The 14,174-nt window shown below is 38.8% G+C and overlaps 1 protein-coding gene across 17 annotated transcripts in view; it reads right to left on the bottom strand.

Moving 5' to 3' along the window:
- The window catches only part of WDR27 (WD repeat domain 27), a 235,284-nt gene that overhangs the window by 178,644 nt on the left and 42,466 nt on the right, over positions 1–14,174 (bottom strand). For 2 of the 17 annotated variants that reach the window (XM_072765782.1, XM_072765839.1), the window contains exon 2: positions 4,519–4,577. The exons of the other annotated variants lie outside the window; for them this stretch is intronic. The gene's annotated coding sequence lies outside the window, so the exon portion shown is untranslated. The remainder of the gene's footprint in view (positions 1–4,518; positions 4,578–14,174) is intronic. 17 annotated transcript variants of the gene reach the window in all.

The raw sequence follows: 14,174 nt of genomic DNA, 5'->3' as shown, positions 1-14,174 counted from the left end.
AAAAGAGGGTGAATTCCTCCTTTTTCTGCTAATAGCTCTATTCAGGCCCCCACTGGATTGGATGAGGCCCATCTACATGGGGGAAGCAATCCGTTGAGTCCAGTGATTCATATGCTAATCTCTTCTGGAAATACCCTTCGCAGACACACCCAGAATGTTTAATCTGGACACCATACTCAAGTTGACACTTAAAATTAAAGGTCACAACATGCAAGTTGGTAATTAGCAAATTAATAAATATGTGTTTTTTTATAAAAAGTTATTTTATATGGAAGGCTTAAATGCAGAGTGCTAGAATTAGTAAAACACAGCTAGATGCCAAATTAAAAAGTTTACTTATTAGAATTTCTTTTTTTTTATATTTTTTTATTCATTCATTAGAGACACAGAGGCAGAGACACAGGCAGAAGGAGAAGTAGACTCCCCACAGGGAGTCCAATGTGGGACTCATCCCAGAACCTGGGGATCATACTCTGAGCCGAAGGCAGATGCTCAACCACCGAGCTACCCAGGAGTCCCACTTAGTAGAATTTCACTGGAAGTAATCTATGCCTTTTAAAATAGAAAGGCTCCTGTATATTTAAGTAATTTGGGGGTATTGATAGAAGTGTCAAGGAAGATGAGAAAGCCCTAGATAGGGAACTTGAAAAGCCCGAGGGCACAAGAACTCTTGGAAAGGGAGAGTAGATGGGAGAAGTATTCATAAAAAGAAATAAGAAGTCAGAGAAAAGCCCTGCAAGCTGATGCCTGAGTCCTGGTGTCAGAGGTAGTATATAAGGTGTCAGAACCTCAGTCCAGCCTCTTCATCTAGTTGCTGTTCCATTCTGAAGACAGAAGGGAGAATATAGGGAAAAAGAGGAGACATGAACATAACATGTCCCCCAACCCCTGCCAATTGCCAATTACCAATACAGAGCAAAATAATATGTGCAGAACACACCCTCTTAGAACCCCAAGGTATGTTGAAATGAGTAGAATATTCACCGGCTACTTAGTGAGCACTTCCTGTAGTGAGTATGGTAAGTGTTGAGGATTCCAGAATAGATGGTGTTCTTGCCCTGAGAGATCATCCAGCAGGATGGATGTTGATTTGGACATAAACCATTACACAGCAGTTTGAAAAGAGGGATGTTAGGCATATTTTTACCAAGTATAATTTGAACACTGAGCACAGGAATAAAGACCAAGCAAGTGCCTGGGGGTTTGGAAAGAGCTTCCTAGAAGAAGGAAACCTTGACCTGGAACATGAAAGAAGAAGAGAGGTGTGAGAGTAGAGGATGCTGACAGGATGGGGGATAGGCTGGGAAAGAGCCCAGGCAAAGACAGGCAAGAGGGAGGAAGCCTGCTTCTGTAACAGGTGTAGACAAAACGGGGTGACTGGTGGGGACTGGGGGGAGGGAAAAGGAGGGCAGAAGGCTGCAATGTATGTTGGGCTGTATTTGAAGGGTTTTGAGACTCACTTTGGAGTATTGTGTTCCACTGTCAATGTCCTACTGAACTCTGACAGTGTGCATTTATTTCTTTCTATTTAAAATTTGCCAACTTCATTCCAAATTTTTAATAGGGTCTTCGTATGAGATGGGATTTGATGCAACATATAATTAGTCAACAGTAGAACAGGAAGTTAGGAACCACAATACAGAAAATAAAAAATTACAGCCTTAATTTAAAGATTTAGACAAAGTAGAGCTGTCTAGGTTTGCAGAAAGTAATAACTTACCTCCCGGAAGTTGATTGATATGTTTTGCAATACTGTTAGTTTCAGCTACTTTTTAATACATTGACTAAACCTGGAAGAGAATAATTTTAAGCCAGATCTAGAAGTAGATTTACTTAAAAGGAAAAAGAAAATTCTAAGTTGTCATTTTATATCCATTCTAAAAATATCTAGAACATTAGGATTAGAAACCTCTTTGAAAATAATGACTTCATTAAATGGGACTCCACTGATGAAAAATGTTTCATAATCTCATCAGTTTTACTTTTTCCTAACAAATCATCTCCTCATGATATTGTAAACCAGTAATAAACATGGTATATTGGAGTTATGTTTATGATAATCAAAACAGATAAGCCCTTCCATTCAACTTCATCCATCTTGGAAACATTTTTTCGGTAGGAAATATCTCTGAAATCTCTAGTGCAAGGAATCATTCTACGTACTGGGAACATGGCTTTGAACAAGATATTCCAAATTACTGCCAATTAGGAGTTTACGTTATAGTGTGCAAAGAGAGACAATAAATATGAAAACAAAAAGAGTTTTTAGGGGACCAATAATTGCTCTAAGAGTCAGTGAAATGAATGACTGGGGCTAAGGTTAATAAATAAGAAAAGGCCTTTGTGTGGAGGTGATTATTAGAGTTAATGTGGGAAAAGCAGAGAACCCAAAGAGCAAAGACTGAAATAAATCTAATCAACAAAAAGAAAAGTAGATAGCTGAGTAATGAACCAGGTTTACTTGGAGGTAAGATCAGAGAGATGGGGTAGCCAGACCATGGAAGGCTTTGAAGGCAATGAGGAAGCTAGATTCTAGCTGGTAACAAGAATCTGAGTTTTTGCTAGGGTGTGGGTGACATAATTGGAGTCATGCTTTAGAAAAGACATTTGGCTATTTTGTGGGGATTGGGTGGGGAGGAAAAGTGGAAGCAAGAAAGCCAATGGGGAAACTGCTGTGGTGGCTCAAACAAGGATTGTCACTGTAGAAATTATGAGAAGTGGGAAGACTCAGGAAATGATTTGGATAGGCAAATTAGAACTATTGGTGCTCTGCCCATATCCCCTTGGCAGTTTCGGTTTCAGTGCATGCTGCAGGTTTCCTACTGCCTGGCCAGAATCCTAACTTCCTCACCTCTGCAGGGAACAACTCTGATGCATGTTCTACACCATCTTCTCAAAGGTCCCAGTGGGATCTGTCCATTTTCAGTAACTTTGTCCATTGTCAGTAATCCAGCTGTCCTTATCAGTAACCTATTCATCATCATCCACTAGATTGGCTTCCATCCTTTCTTCTCTTTCCCAGCCCCCACAAATGCCTCTTGGAATCACCTCCTATAAAAACAAAGTACTCCAATCCCTGTCCCAGAGTGGGTTTCTATTGTCAGTTCAAGACACTAATTGTAGTAATTCTAAATTTTCTGCCTCAAGTATATTTTCCCATCTACATTCAAGGCCCTACTTATGAATCTTCTTGGAGTAAATTATCTGGACCATCTTCAGCGAATGCATCTTTTAGTCAAACTAGTTGGACAGAAGGGGTATGAGAGCACCTGGCTCCAAGAGCCTCAGCAGACTAGGTTTGTTCCTTGCTGCTAACAAAATCCAAAGACAGAGAAATGAGTGGTGGTGAAACAATAAAGGAATTTATTTCAGTAAGGCCAACAGATTAGCATTTCAAAGACTATCTCCAAAGTGCCAAAAATACTTACAAGTTTAGGGCAGCCCGGGTGGCTCAGCGGTTTAGCACCGCCTTCAGTCCAGGGCGTGATCCTGGAGACCCGGGATCGAGTCCCCACATCAGGCTCCCTGCATGGAGCCTGCTTCTCCCTCTGCCTGTGTGTGTGTCTCTCTCTCTGTCTCTCTCTCTCTCTGTCTCATAAATAAATAAAATCTTTAAAAAATACTTACAAGTTTATGTAAGGAAAATGGGGCAAAGGTTGGTGGGTATGTGCAGGTAGGCAATAAAAGTCAGGTCATCATTGTCATGGGTTGGGGGTCTTGATGACTCAGGGAAGTCCCTATTGCTTGAGGTAGTAGTTTCAGTTCCCATCAGGGAACACTTTGCCTACTCTTTTGCCGGAATTAAAATACAAGAAGGAAACAAGAACTCAATCAATTAGAAAATGTAGAGTGAGGTCAAAATGCGAGTAGTTGAAGTCCTCTTTCAAAGCCAGGGAAACATTAACTTGGAAGAAGAGGTAGAAAAAAAAAAAAAAAAGAAGAAGAAGAAGAGGTAGAGTTTCTCTGCCATCTCTGTGCCTTGTAAAGCACCATATCCTGCCACAATGGAGTCCTCTGGAATTTAGTGATGATCTCTGGTCACCAGGCTCTTAATTAATTCTCACTAAACTATTGTAATAGGGATTTGGGTTAAGTGTTCAAATATGGTGATTAACCATTGTAGTTTTCCTGGGACGGAGGGGGTTTCTCAGTGTTAAAACCTGCCAGTTACCTGGGACTCGTGGTTTTTTAACACTGAATTATTGGTCACTTTAAAGTGACCCGGATTTTTGGTATTTATCAAAGTTTCGGCCCTGGAGTAAGAAATACTTAAGTTCTCAATTCTGACCTGCCACTTATTGGCTTGGTAATCATGGGCAAATCCCTTAATCTTTCTATTCCTTCATTTCTTATTTATAGAGTTAACACTAGTACCAACATCATGGATCTGTAAAAATTAAATGAGATTATATGTAATAGGCAGAATAATGGCCTCCCAAAGATATCCACATCCTAATCCTCAGAATCTGAATATAATGTTACATGGCAAGAAGGAATTAAGGCTGCTAATCAGCTGACCTTGAGATAGAGGTATTTTTCCGGATCCTCTGGATGGGTCCCACGTATACACAAGTCTCCTTAAAGTAGAAAAGGAAGGTCAGAGTGATGCAATGTGAGAATTCTATCAACATTGCTAACTATGAAGACAGAGGAAGAAGCTACTAGCCAAGGAATGTGGGCAAACTCTAGAAGCTGGAAAGGGCAAGGAAATGGATCCTCCTCAGAGGCTGCAGAAAGGAACTGCTGCCCTGCCCACCCCTTGAGTTTGGCCCTGTGAAACCCTGTGAAACTAATCTTCAGAATGCTAAGGTATTGAATTTGTGTTGTTTTAAAGCTACTGAGTTTGTGGTCATCTGTTACAGTAGCTATAGAAAGCTAGACATGTAAAGCGGTGAACACATTTCTGACCCACAGCGTTGCTGGAATAATGTCAGCTAACTCGGTGTCTGTGTCAAGATTCACAGGAAGCATTTGACTTCTCTGCATTTTTCAGGGTGGACCAGGGCCAGGGCCAGGGCCAGGGCCAGGGTGCCAGCTTCTCCCACTTTATTCGTTATCACCTTTCTCAATCATTAACTCCTGAATAAATTATTTTTTGGATGCCTCAGGCCAGATATATTTTTCCTTTGAACCTTTAGCATTGTGTATACATCTATTATGCTTACTTGTCTTGTTTTACTTTGTTTCAGTTATTTGTGAATTTATTTTACTAATCCTTCTTAGTTTGGAAACAAGTTGAACATGAGGACAGTTTTCACTAGCTTTTCTATTCCCAGGAGAGTATCAATTTTCATAAAATAAGTAATTATTATTAAGTAATAAATATAGGGAAAGAGGAAATGAAGAAAAGCAGTTTTCTAATGTGACCTGAAAATTCCAGTCATATACACTCACACGTCAATGGCAAAACTTGGTTTGCAAGGGAGACAGAAAGAAATTGCTCTCTAGCTAGTGTGGTTTTGTGTTCATCTAAAATTCTAAAGGAAGAAGAGAAGACTTAATATTGAGGAACAAATTAGTAGTTTCTCCCTCTACTCATTTTAAGAATAATTTGAGCCAATTAAAAGTTATCTATAATTATGGGTTTAGAAAGCTGTTAGGGAACAAAATGCCCCCAAAGGCATGGTAAACTAAAAATACGGTAAATTTTCTCATCCTGAAAGTCTGCTTGAATTAAAAAAAATAATTCCTTAGATAAGGAAAGAAAAAATTATTCCTTGATTTTCAGTTTCATAGAATTTGAACCCATAAATCTTACAACTATTATAACTAGAATATATTTGGCTACCCTGGGCCAAAATTTTTAAGAGCTTAAGCCAAGTTAGGTCAGTTTTGTAGAGTCTGCCCTTCAGAACTTCCTCATTTTTGAATTCCTGGCTTTAATGGCAAACAGAGTGAAGAAGAAAAACAGCAAAAGAAATGTGTGCCATGTTTGTGGGGAGGAGAGAGGTGGGTATACAGAGTTCTGAGTATAGTTACAAATATATATTAACTCAAGTTCTGGGTGGATTTTTGATGTCTCACTGGTCGGACCATCAAGATTTTTTAGGAAGAAGAAATAAACACAAAATTCTAAACTGTGTTAATCTCCTGGAAATGTTATCATTTTTACTTGGGCTTTTCTCCAGTGTTGTAAGTCTTTCAACTAATGTAGCAGCCTCACAGTACATGTTTAAGTTACTTTAGAATATGGATGGGTTGCCTTTTCTCCTAAATGAGTCAGGCATTATAAGCAGAGAGGATAGATCTAGATAGAGACTGAGTATAGGTATAGAGACAGAAACAGAGAGACAGAGACATGGGAGGCTCCTCTCACTCAACTTGTACCAAATAGAATTTTCAAAACTTGAACATATTCACAACTTTTTTTTTCTCACCTACGAGGTCCAAGATAACCTTCCAGGGCACATCTTTAAGTTATTAATGTTGAAATGGATAATTCCACAGTATATTATGAACTAAAGACCAAGTAAAATCAGTATGGTCTGAAAGAAAGTTCTTAACACACTTTGCTATTTTCTGAGATTGCTAGTTTTGGGGGATGGTTGGCTGTGGGCAAGGATAAGGTGGAACATTAGATGGAAATATAGTTGTGGAATTTTAATAAACTGCCAGTCTGCTAATAATATGCTTTTGTTCAAACCATTTTTTAAATTTGGCAGTTATTCATAAATCTTAGTCCAGAAAAAGAGTGCAAATTTTTCTTAGGAAGATGTGTACAGCATTTGGAGAATAAAGAAAAGACAGACCTTCAAACCTTCACACCTTCCAGAAAGAGACCTTATTCAGCACCAAACTACTAAATTTCTACTTTTTGAGAGGTTGCTGGAATCCTTTGGGATCCAAAGCCACAATTAGAGGAACAATTGGAAATAATAGAGTCATGTTTGAATAGTATTACATTTTAAGTACTCCAAGTGGTAGATTTTAGGTGGCTGTTAATATTTTTGGAATACTAAATAGTCCTTAAGAGTGCAATACTTGTTTCCTCCCGTATTTGAATGTTATTTTGATACAAATACAAAAATGAAAGAAAAAAAGCTCAACCTCAAATGTACAAATTCCTTTAACTTCTGAATATATAATTTTATCACTATCGATAAAATTTCAGAGCGGTGAAGACCAGGGACATTTTAGAATTCAGAGGGACCATGTATAATATTTGGCAAAAGCTTCATATGCTTCGTGACATATATTTATCTTATCTTTCCCCTCCTGCTAAAGATACACTTTGCATAATTGCTCTGCATAATTGCATAATTCTGCCTCAGGCTATTTAGTCTAATGAGGGATTTTTGGCCTTCTACTAACTGGTCTCAAAGAACTATTGTCCTTCCCCTATTCCTCCCACCCTTTGAATCCAAGTCCAAAATAAATGAATGGTAACAAGTTTCCTTCACTGCTTTTTAGTGTAGAATTTCAGTTCAGGAAAAGTTCTGTTCAAGAATGAATTCCAGCAGTGTTCCTCATGCCAGCAGGCAGCATAAAAGTCTTGGAGTATGGAAGTAAGCCAGAGTAAATGCTGCTCTATTTGAGTGAAGAATCATGATAACATATGATTATGATTCTTAATGCAAACTTCATGGCCATCTTTCCTTAAGAGCTTAAATAGCATTGATGGATGAAAACTTAAAGGAGAAATCATCCCAACTGTGATTTTTATAGACTATTCAAACGCAAAATATGGAGCAAAGTCTAAGAGACAAAGCCTTCTTTGGTTGTGGAACAGTGGTTGAACTACCGAGGTGGTCAGGCTGAAAGGTTTTAGAGTGGATATATGTGGGAGCATAAAGAGAGGGAGCGCAGGCAAGCTTTTCTGGGATAGACTTTACTCTTGGAGGTGAAAAGCAGTCTTGAGGACCCGCCTGGAGAGGCAGTCATATACCACTTCCCCCTTGGAGATGGCCAGGCCTTCCTGGAAGCCCTGGCCTCACCCATGTGGAGCTAGGCTGTGTAACCCACTGTTTCAGGGGCTGGGAGGTGCAATCCTACTTAGGGTCATGTGAATGATATATTCAGTTCCTCATGCACTCACTCTGAATTTTCCTTCTCCATTCCACAAACTGGAGTTGTCTGATACCTAGAATCTGATTAGTCACATCCTTACTTAAAACTCCTCAGTGGTAGATTGTCTCTTAACATAAAGACCAAAGTTATTTTACCTCACCCCAGACTTGCTCTCTTTCTCCTCACTAGCCACAGTTATGGCTTCCACATTCACATTTAGGGCAAGCTCCTTCCTGTCTTGCCTCCTTTGTAGGCAGTTTGCTATGCCTGGAATTCTCTTCACATCCATCCTTCCTGCCCCCACCACCCTTCTCATCTGGCTGCCTCCTACTTATCCTTCTCATCTGAACTCAAAAGTCATTTCCCCCCAAGAGCCCTTCTTTGAGCCTCTACACCAGGTTTGGCCTCTTCTCTCTTAGCCCCTCTTGTACACTCTCACTGCACTCACTCTTCATCCCCATTTGTAGCACTCACTACAGTTGTAGTTGATTGTTTATTTAACATCTTTTTCCATTGCTAGATTGTAAACTCAATGGTGACATCAAATATGTCAGTGAATTGCTCTATTTCCCATACTTAACATAGCATTTGGCGCATTGTAGATTTTATATATATATATATTTCTTGAGTGAATAAATAAATAAATGATTAGTCAGCAAATGACCAACTTGAAAGTTGAATGGCTGATGGGTCTGATTCTCTTATACACAGTTCCCCACTCCCCAGGATGTGGGGCAGGCCAGCAGGAGACAGGTGCAGTTGATGAGTCCCATAGGGCATAGCACAGTGAGAGTGAGGGAGGACAGGTGGGGAATGGGGGCTGATAAGCTCTTTTCTTAGAGGCAGGAGGGTCAGAGATCATATAGCAAAAACCATATCTTGAAGAAGAGTGAGGGCTTTGGATCCATTGGTGAGCAAGGCCTGTAGTGGATGCTGAGGGACATACCGAATGAAGCAAAGAGCCAAAGATGCTGAAATGGACAGAATGAGTCAGAACAGGCAAAATGAAGGCCCTCTCTGTAGCTCCAGATATAAGATGCCAAAGCCTAGGGATACTTTTGGCTTCCATTCACATTTTTGTGAGTGAAATGTTCATTTAAAGGAACCAGTCTAGGTGGCAAAGGTAGTATTTACCCAACTTTTCAAATATACTTCCGCATTTCCTCATCTGAAACCTCTACAGTCCCATGAGTTTGAAATTTAGAATTTTTTTGAATTTTAGAAAGGGGATAGTTGGGGCACATATTAAGTACTACCCCTGGTGAGTTCTAAAACAACACTTGTTATCAAACACATTAATAGTCATGCAGAGAAATGTATGAATATGCACAGTGAGTGGGATAAAGAAACAGGCCAAGAGCTTCAAATCAATTCAGGTCAGATTTTGCTGCCAGATGAGATACAAAAATACATTTCAGATTTTTTTGAGTTTGGAAGTTCTGGATGGGGGATTGTGGCCCTGGTACAAAGCATTGTGTGCTCCTGTACCCTCTTAATTCCTTTTTGACTGATTCTCAGCAGCAGGGGAGGAGTTGCCCTGGCCTGCTAACTCAGGTTCCTCAATTTTAAAAAATATATTTTTTTAAGTAATCTGCATACCCAACATAACGTTCAAACTCACAAACCCCAGAAATGAAAAACTGCATACTCCACCATTTGAGCCAGCCAGGCACCCCAGGGGTTCCTCTATTCTGCAAGGAAATCCCCTGAGTCTTCCCAGCCCTCTTTGCCTAGAAGGAAACTCGGCCATTCCTTGCCTTTTTCTTATGCTACTAAGAGATGGCTTTCAGTCTACAATCCTTATTCAATATCTGCTGTGTTCAAGGCTTAATCGGGAAATAGAAAAATAAGCAGAAGATGGGTTGTTTAGGTTTATATTCTTTAGGTAATCCTTCTCTAGTTTGGACATTTCACCTGAATTCTATGTCTTGTTTCCAACATTACAGGTCTGCTCAGCATCAAAAACAAACTGATTATCCTCCTTCAATCTAAAATCACACAAAAATCAAAATCTACTATTTATCTTAATATCCTTATTACCACCCATTAAATGTCCTAAGCTACAATCAAGTTTCATTTCTCTCTTATCATACGAGGCATTCGTCATCTCAGCTGGTTTGGTCTAGTCTTTTCTCTTTCCCTTATTTTATGCTCTTTCTTATCCATCAGTCTCCTTCTTGCTTACCTTAGTCATTTTTCAATAATGTATTTTTGAAAGGTGTTATTTGTTTATTGATGAGAGGCACAGAGAAAAATGCAGAGACACAGGCAGAGGGAGAAGCAGGCTCCTTGTGGGGAGCCCGATGCAGGACTCGATCCCAGGGCTCCAGGATCATGCCCTGAGCCAAAGACAGATGCTCAACCACTGAGCCACTTAAGTGCCCTATAATAATGTATTTTTTAACCTACCATTTGCTTTAAAAGTTCTCACTGTATTTTAAAAATTTCAGCATCATGAAAATAAAGGCTGAGGAACTATCCAGATTAAAAACTACTAAAGGGACAGAAAAATGAAATGCAATACATAATCCTGGATTTGGTCCTACACAAGAAAAAAATTGTCATCATATAAAGGTCATTATTACAACATTGGCAAAACTGGAATAGATAAAAGGATTACATCAGTGTTTCCTTAATTTGACAACTATAATATGGTAATGAAAAGGAATGCCTTTATTTTTTAAAAATGCACACTGAATTATTAAGGGGTAAAGGCCTTAATGTGTGAACGTATTCTCAACTAGCTCAGAAAAAAAATAGAATGTATGTACATACACATGAGTATGTATACATCTGTATATAGGTGCATGTGTATACAGATAAACATGCATATCCATATCTGTATGTCTGTATATGTCTACATAAATAATATCTATGCTGTATATGGAGAGAGAACATTAAGTAAAAGTGGCAAAATAGTTACAATGAATAATTCTGGATACAGAATATATAGAGTTCTTTGTACTATTCTTGCAACATTTATGTAAGTTTGAAATTGTTTAAAAATCCAGTTTTTAAATATTAAACTTGCATTACTGTTATCCAAACAAACTATTCTAACACACACACACACACACACACACACACACACACACACACACAATTTCATCAGCTTCCCACTGCCCATATGAAGAAATTTTTAAGCTCCTTAGCATCAGACACAGGGACCTTCTATAATCTGGTCCCAATTTAATTTTTCTGCCTTATTCCTTACTTTCCCTGAAATGATCACTATCTATTCCCTCTCCTGTTTTGTTTTGTTTTAAGATTTTATATTATTTATTTGAGAGAGAGCAGGAGTTTGGCCAGGGGGAGAGGGACAGGGAGAAGCTGACTCTCCACAGAGCAGGGAGCCCGACTCAGGGCTCGATCAGAGGACCCCAAGATCAGGACCTGAGCTGAGGACAGATGTTTAACTGACTGGGCCACCCAGGCACCCTGTGGTCCTTCTCCTGGGTTTTGTTTCTGCTGTCAGAGGGAGGGTACATTGTATATACTTCCTACTCCTCTGCTGTGACCTCTTATAAATGAGAACAAGCTCAGGAGTCACTTCCTCTGTAACAGCCTTCTCTACAACCCTATGCAGAGTTAACACTTCCCTCCTGTTATGGACTAAATGTTTGTGTTCTCCAAAATTCATTTGCTGAAGCCCTAACTCCCAGTGTAATAGTATTTGGAGGTGGGACCTTTGGAAGGTAAATAGAATAAGATGAGTTCATGAGGATGGGACTCTCATGATGTGATTAGTGCTCTTATGAGAAGAAACACCAGAGAGCTTGCTCTCTGCCATATGAGGACACAGCAAGAAGGTAACCTTCTGCAAGTCAGGATAAGAGTTCTTACCAGGAACCCAATCTGCTAGCACCTTTATCTTAGACTTCATAGCCTCCAGAACTGTGAGAATATACATTTCTGTCTTTTAGGCCATGCAGTCTATGGTATTTTGCCATGGCAGTCTCAACAGAGTAACCCAGGTCCTCTGTGTATTTACAACACTTTGCAAAGAGGTAAAACATAATAGTTAGGACTCCTTCTTATATCGGGTTGCTGATGGGTCTCTCTCACTCACTGGGAAGTGAATCCTGAGAGCAGCATCAGTGTTCTTGGTCTTTCTGTCTTCACACAGTGCCTGAGACTCACTGGGTTCCAATCTTGCAGAGTAAGTGAAAGACAATCTGAACCTGACCACTTCGGTCATTCATTAACCATACTGTTTGGGTGTGGATTCATTGCTACTTTACTTGAATTTGTGACAAGTTGATTTCAGCATTGGACAGAGAGAGTCACAGCTTCCAATCAAGCAGAGACATTGTGTATAGCTCTGCCTGCCTATCCCTGTATCATCAGTGATGGGCCTCAGTGGCCTCAAAAGAATATCTTACTAAAGAATGTTGAATGCCTTTAACTAAAAACTGTTACTCTGGGAAAAAAAGACTTCCCTTCATATACTAGATGAATAGGAACTAGAAGATAAAACATACAGTAATGGAGAATTTTTTTAATGAAGTATTGGGTTTTCTTAAGGTTTTTTTGTTTTGTTTTGTTTTGTTTTTTTTTGTGAAAGAGAGCAGCAGGTGGAGGAGCAGAGACGGAGAGGGACAAGCAGACTCTGTGCTGAGTGCAGAGCCCACATCAGGGCTCAATCCCAGGACCCTGAGAGATCATGACCTGAGCTGAAACCAAGAGCTGGACACTTAACTGACTGAACCACCCAGGCACCCTGAAGTATTGCTATTAATAAATCATGAATAATTCTTTTCTTTAGGTAATACAAAGCTAAACAGCAGTAGGAATCTTGGCCTCCATTTGTTACCTTTCCTCCAGCTGATCTTTTATTAACAATATTTTTTCTTGGGGTGCCTGGCTGGCTCAGTCAGTAGAGCATGCAACTCTTGATCTCAGGGTTGTGAGTTCAAGCCCCACGCTGGGCGTGGCGCCTACTTTAAAAATTTTTTTTTCTATACAGGCCTCTGGTTTTTGTTTTGTTTTGAGCTTAGTTTAGATCTTTTTTAACATGGGTCTCGAACTCATGACCCCAAGATCAAGAGTCACAGGTTGTACCACTGAGCCAGCCAGCTACCCCATGGCTTAAATCTTATAAGCGACTTATAAATCTTGTAAATGTGTAAAATAACATAGAATTTGATATATCCTTCCTTGCCCTCATATATTTTGAAAGGAACTGTTTAGACAGAAGTATTTATGAACGTAAATAAAAACACATGGAATGCTGAACATAAAAACTAAGTCTCAAAATGTTATGATGATGGCATGGTATAGTGGATGGAATAAGAGGTTTTTAATCAGAAAAATCAGACTCTACATTTTTGTTTTGTGACTTAACTAACTATATTTTTGAAGCAATTTATGGAAACCCATTAGGCCTCAAGTATATCTTCTATAAACTGGTGGTAATAATACCTATCTTTCTGTGGGGTTATGCTGAAAATGAAAAAAAAAGTATGTAAATTATGAGTTCCAGTACCTTGAGCATAATAGATACTCAATAAATAGTAGCTCTTACGATTAATACTTTTTATATCAGGAGAACAAAATAAAAAACTAATAGGTAATGAAAACTCTGAATATTGCTTTTACTAAAAATTTTTAATTTTGTTTAAAACACCTATTAGTAAATTGAGCTTATTCATATTTTCTCATAATGTTTTTATTAAGACTAAATTAGTAAAATTAGAATGGTCACATGACGTATAGTAAGCACTCAATAAATACTCATTTTATTCTCTCCTCCCCAGCCTCTACACATAACTCTTTTTTAAGGAATTGCCTAGAAAATAACTTTTTATATTCCTAGTCATTATATATGTCATTTGGAGTACACATACAAACACATACTAAGATAAAGGTCAGTTATCTATTGGTCACCTTCTTATATGAATCCTACTATTATCTTATATGAATCCTACTATTGCTGTTCTACGTGGCTTCAGATAATATATATGAACACATTCACATTTGCTGATCTTAACCCAAATATGAAAATAGCCCAGTAGTCGTGCATATAAGGGACATTCTGAATTTTGCCAACTATTAGATTTTTAATCAAGTGACTTAGTCATCGCTTTCTCATAAAGTACAGATTTTAACTCTTTTAGCTTTAAGGTCATGAACATGCCTATCCTCTAGTCACTTACTATGCTTATTCT

This window comes from Vulpes vulpes, chromosome 1 (genome assembly GCF_048418805.1).
Source record: "Vulpes vulpes isolate BD-2025 chromosome 1, VulVul3, whole genome shotgun sequence".
Lineage (NCBI taxonomy): Eukaryota > Metazoa > Chordata > Mammalia > Carnivora > Canidae > Vulpes > Vulpes vulpes.
This window is presented reverse-complemented; position numbering and strand designations above follow the sequence as displayed.